This window comes from Mustela erminea, chromosome 10, assembly GCF_009829155.1.
Source record: "Mustela erminea isolate mMusErm1 chromosome 10, mMusErm1.Pri, whole genome shotgun sequence".
NCBI lineage: Eukaryota > Metazoa > Chordata > Mammalia > Carnivora > Mustelidae > Mustela > Mustela erminea.
In genome coordinates, this window is record NC_045623.1 from 15,401,924 (window position 1) to 15,407,939 (window position 6,016).

Genomic DNA, 6,016 nt, shown 5'->3' on the forward strand with positions numbered 1-6,016 from the left:
ATAGTTAAGGTTGGAAAGGGCATGCTAATAACACTAGCTCATAATAAGTACTTCAGAAAACTTTCAAGAAATGTATCATTTCCTTCCATTTTATTGCCCTTATGCTGCCTCCTGATCTGATACGGCTTTTCAGGTTCCAGCTACCACATAAGCATTCCAGTCAAGCAGCATGGAAGAAGGAAGGAGGAACAACAGCATGTCCTTCTTGTAAGACGCTACTTGGAAATAATTCACTAAAACTCCACTTCTCTCTCAGTGGCCAGAACGTAGACAAATAGCCACACTTAGCAGCACAGAAGGCTGGGAAATGTATTCTCTATTTAGTTTAGCCAGGCTAAAAACCGGGGCTCTTATTGCTAAGGAAAAGGGGGAGAGTAGACATTAGGGTCAACCAGCAGTCTCTTCTACTACCTTGTGGGTGAGTTACATGATGTGATGCATGCCCAGCTTGTGGTGCTGAGTAGGATTCAGTTAAAACATGTCATTTCACGATTTCATTTGCATTATCCAATTTGGTCCTCATAGTAATCATATGAGTTAGGACAAATATGATTGTAATTGCAGATTAGGAAACTTAAGACTCAGGCTAATTATAGTTGTTGCTGCTGGTGGTAGTTTGGGTCTGATTTGTTTTAAAGAAGGAGGCAGTAGAATCAAAGCAATAGGAGCAGGGCCACCATTCTGGAGTTCTAGCTCCTCTAGACAGAACCTACATCCCACAAAATCCTGCAGTTCTTTGCTCTGTGACCTTCTCAGTAGTCTGGCCCATAAACACCAGAGATTGGGACAGAAGCAGGTCCACTGATGGCCACTGTGGGGCGCTTTCCACTGTATCCCTCAGGCACTAGGTTGCTGGAAATGACACGGAACTCCGGCAGCCGCCTCTCCTTCCCAAAAGTAGAAATCCGAACAAGTAAGTTCTATTACATAACCCATTCACAAATAGATAATAAAAACCAAAGCCAGCGTTTGTTGAGCGCATACTACATTAGCAGGCACTCTGCTAAAACCTCCCTCATGTTAACTCCTGTCACCCTCATGATAACCCCAGGAGATGGACAGGCTCATGCTCTTTCGCAGGTAAGGAAACTGAGTTTTAAAGGCCCAATATATATTTTAAATATTTAAGAAGAATAATATGTGTACACTGGAAGAGTTTGTGTTTTTCTCAGTCTCTGAAAAACATTTGATCTGAAGTCATGCTTCATATTATGAGTAACACACCTGGTTGCCTGACTGATAGCCATTCTCCCCTCCTTTGCTAGGAACAGGAAAAACACTTTGAAGGGGAAAATTTTGTAACAAGTGGAATAAACAATTCCATAGGTCAGTACTGTAATGGAAAATATATGGTAACTTATCTGCCAGCGTTAAGAATGGTGCTTTAAACTCTGTAGTACACAGCAACCGGAAGAGAGCATTTCATTTGATTGTAGGCAGTGTAGAGACAAAATTAGGTGTCTTGCAAGGAATATGGGGATTTGGGGACTCTCAATTACTCTCAATGACTGTACAAAGCTTCCAAAGTCAAAGGCAGTTAAAGCTTGATTTGCTGTACCTTACTGGATGTTGGGCAAAATCCTCCCGGTCCTGCCGGTATTGGGTGAAGATTCCACTCTTGATAGTCTGTTCCCTACGGTCTTCTATCTCTTGAATTCAACCTACCTATAAAGACAAGTGTGGTTACAAAGCCAATGGAACATGAATGGTTCTGTCACAAATGGTGTTTCAGTTGGACAAAAAGATGCATATGTGTCCTGGTGTGTTTAGTACATAATGTTTCTCACACAAATGCAGTTAACTCCTGAGACCTCACAGGCCATCTCTGTGAGCCCACTGTTAGCAAGAAGAGATTGAGTTTGAGGGGAAATCCAGTCCCTCAACACAGCTGTAAATCATCTAGTGGAAATAATGGGCTTCTGCGAATGTTTGTGTGTACATAGCATGAGCATAAACAGTCTTTCCATGACTTTTTGAAAATTATGAGGTCTTTTAACTATCACTCAGTCCATTTTGTTTTAAAAGCATGTTCCTTGGGGCGCCTGGGTGGCTCAGTGGGTTAAGCCTCTGCCTTCGGCTCTGGTCATGATCTCAGGGTCCTGGGACCGAGCCCCGCATTGGGCTCTCTGCTCAGCAGGGAGCCTGCTTCCCCCTCTCTCTCTGCCTGCCTCTCTGCCTACTTGTGATCTTTCTCTGTCAAATAAATAAATTCTTTAAAAAAAAATAAAAGCATGTTCCTTGTGCCTAGCACAGTGAAAATATGGGGAGAATTGGATGACACAACGGAATTTGCTTGGATGGGGACAGAAATCAGGAACACTTAATCTGTGAATTGTTAAAATATAAAATTTAAAGAGTTAAGTATAAAAGTTTCATGATGGGAGTGCTCAGTGCAGACTCGGGAGACTTATATGTGTTTATTGTAAAATTCCAGGGAATACAGAAAGCACAGTGTAAAATTCTGATTAGGTTCCAAGCGCTGTTTTGTAAAGGGCGTCAACCCTCAATTTCCCTACTGTGTAACTTTGGACACTTACTTAACCTCTCTGTCAATTGAAACTGTTGTGAGCAAATGAGGTGGTATGTGTATTATGAGTATGTGAGGAATTATTCTGGGTGGTCATAAGATGGTATTTAAACTTCTTGGGGCGCCTGGGTGGCTCAGTGGGTTAAGCCGCTGCCTTCGGCTCAGGTCATGATCTCAGGGTCCTGGAATCGAGCCCCGCATTGGGCTCTCTGCTCAGCGGGGAGCCTGCTTCCTCCTCTCTCTCTGCCTGCCTCTCTGCCTACTTGTGATCTCTCTCTGTCAAATAAATAAATAAAATCTTAAAAAAAAAAAAAAAAACAAAAAAACTTCTAAAGACCCCAGAGGTTGGGGGGGGGGCGCAGGGTGAGAAAGCTATATCTGGGATGTTAATCATTAGTGTAATTGGGGGTAGAATGAATTGACTTTTGTTTGAATCATCTTCAGATATGTAGGAGGAATCCTTGAAACAGGTCAGGGTGAAATGATCTCCAAGATCCCTCCCAGAGTTGAAGTTCCCAGATACCTAGACTCAAACCTGTAGTCACATAGGGTAAAGGACAGTCCCCAAAGAACATGGGTTCTAGACTGGAAAAAGGGCCCTGGGACTCTATCTGGATCCCAGGGAAGAGGCTGCAGAGCGCATCTCTATTCCTAAGACAAATGTTTCCATACAGTGCTTTGAGGGAATGAATGGAGGTGAGGGCAGAACACCCTTTCACCAGCCCAGTCCCTCAGGTTCAGAGAGGAGATTTCTGGTGAAGTGATGGCTCTCTGTGTGTTTTTGGAAAGCCAGCTCTGTGGGTTCAGCTGCTTTTGTAGGAGAAGGGGGACTTGATCCAGGCCGGAGAGTGAATTCTTTTCAGCATCTCTTCCACCACCATCACCTGAGACCACTTAGGTGGCCTTTTAAAGTGTCCACCTAGATCTACTCTGGCCCATGGCCAATCATCTCTCCACTCAGCAGCTTGAAATACAAATCTTCTTTTTTTTTTTTCCCCTGAAGATTTTATTTATTTATTTATTTGTCAGAGGGAGAGAGAGCATGTGCACACAAGCAGGGGGAGCAGCAGGCAGAGGGAGAAGCAGGCTCTCCGCTGAGTAAGGAGCCCGAAGTGGGATTCATCCCAGGACCCTAGGATCATGACCTGAGCCGAAGCTTAACCTGCTGAGCCACCCAGGCATCCCTTGAAACACAAATCTGATAGCTTCCATTGCTCCTCAGATAAAGACAAAAATTCCTAATATGGCCTAGAAGACCCTGTTTGGTTTGACCTTTTCTACCATTTTAGACTCATCCCCTACTGGCCTTCTTCTGTCCCACACACTTACTGAATGCTTACCATCCCAGGGTATGTGCTCCTCTCCATTCTCATCACTATGTGAACTCCTACTCATACTTCAGTACCAGCTCCAGGTCACCTCCTCAGGGAAGGCTTCCTTGACCGGTTCCCTATTCTAGGATCTCATGGTGATGCAGGTAGGATGGGTCTGAGAACCAAGAGGGTCTTTGGCTTAATATGGGGTGGAAATCAAACAAGAGCCAAGAGGAAATGAGAGAAGAATTGATTGAAGACATAGAGAAAGCAGATACAGACAGTGTTTGGGAGAGTTGAAAGGAAAAGCCCGAGTCTTGTCTTTGTTCAGGGGTCTGACATTTTTATTGAAGATGATAGTCTGGCGGATGTGTCTCTCAGGCATCCAAGAACCGATCAAACAAGAACAAGTGCTCAGGTGTCCTCCATAAGTCATTTATGCCTTGGAGTCAAGGGTCTTAGCAACAAGGTGTTTGGAGTCAGTGGTCTTGGAGAACGTTCATGAAGACCTCACCTGGTCACTCCTTAGATGCTATCTATCTATCCCGCTGGAAGTTTCCAAAGACATCATTAGCTCCTTGACCTTTGCAAGGTGGACATTCATTAAAGTGTGTGTAAGATAGGGGTGCAGTTTCTAGCAACAACAGAAGCAGGGAAAGAAGCAAAGGAAAACAAAAAAACCCAGCTTTTTCTTTCATAGGGTCCCTTCGGTTTCCTCTCCCAATCTGGCCATGTGATGTGCATTTCCTTCATCGCACCTGTCACAGTTACAATTTTACATCTGTTGTGATTATTTGATTTGCAATTTAGTGTCTTTGATTCATGTCTGTCTCCTCCAAGTCTTCATAAGGATAGGCCTGTGTGTCTGGTTACTTACCGTTTTATGCCCAGTTCTAAGCACGTCGCAAGGCACATAACTAGTACACACACGCACAGTTTTTTGTGGAATGAATGAGTGAACATAATCTTTGGAAGTATTGCCTAATATCCCATGAAGTGGTCCTAAGGAAAAAAAGTGAAATGAGTTTAGTAAGCACTTCAAACCATATTACCCAAGGCTCTACCTCTCCCCCGTGTGCCTTTGCATATGAAGGACTCTGGCAGGTCCTATAGAGAAGCCCTCAACTTGAACGTTCAACTCGGACCACAGAATGTAAACCAGGGTCCTCTATGACACACTCTGGGCAGCATTTCTACTCGAGGGAGAGCTCCTGGATAGCCATGTGACTGCTGTTTCTGCAGCCAGCAAATGGCAGGAAGAGTTCTAAACGGTTCCTAAGAGGAATTTCCCAGGAGTGAAGCTGCTCTGGCAAGTCTAGGATTTAAGATTTTAAAAATAAAGCCACAAGCACAAACAATCTCTATGAATAGAAGCTGTATCATTAGTGGAAGAATGGACTCTACTCAGCAGAACTTGTACCACAATAAGTACTTGTTCGAAGAAAGAATGGAGAGAGGAAGTCTCTGGAGTGATCACAGGTCAGCTAATGGTCCCATCTTTTAATAGAAAGGATAATCATAAAATGAAACTTAAAACTGGGGTGTGAACGGAAGCTTTGTGAGCTTTGATAGCTACTGGAAGTCTACATTTGCTTATTGAAGTCTATTTGATACAATGTTACATTAGTTTTGGGTGTAGGGGCATAGTGATTCAAAATGTATGGGCATTTTAACTAGCTAATTAGCGAGGACGATGGCATCATAAACCACAGGGGTCAAAGGATATTACCCAGTAACTAGATTTAAAGAGATACCACTAACACACCAAGGGTAAATAAATACTGATCTTCCCTTGTTGGTTTTGTGATAAACATTTTGTCAACTGCTATTTATTCTAGGATTTAACATTAACCTCATTTTTGTCAAATCCAGTGTTTTCATTTTTCTCACCAGTGTTCACCCTCCTTGATCTTTTGGTATCTCTCGGACAGTGCTCCCCAAGCCTCCTTCTAGCGAGCCTCTCTGCCCTTGTTTCTGTGGCCTGCACTTTCAATTCAATTGCATTTTAACCAATATTTATTGATCATCTGCGATGTGCCAGACATCGGGCTATCATCATTCATTTATTAACTCATTCATCAACATTAATTGAGTTCCTACTGGATACTGGGCACCATGCCAGTGACTGAGATACAAAGATGAACAAAATACAGTCTCGATCTGAGGACGGTCAGAG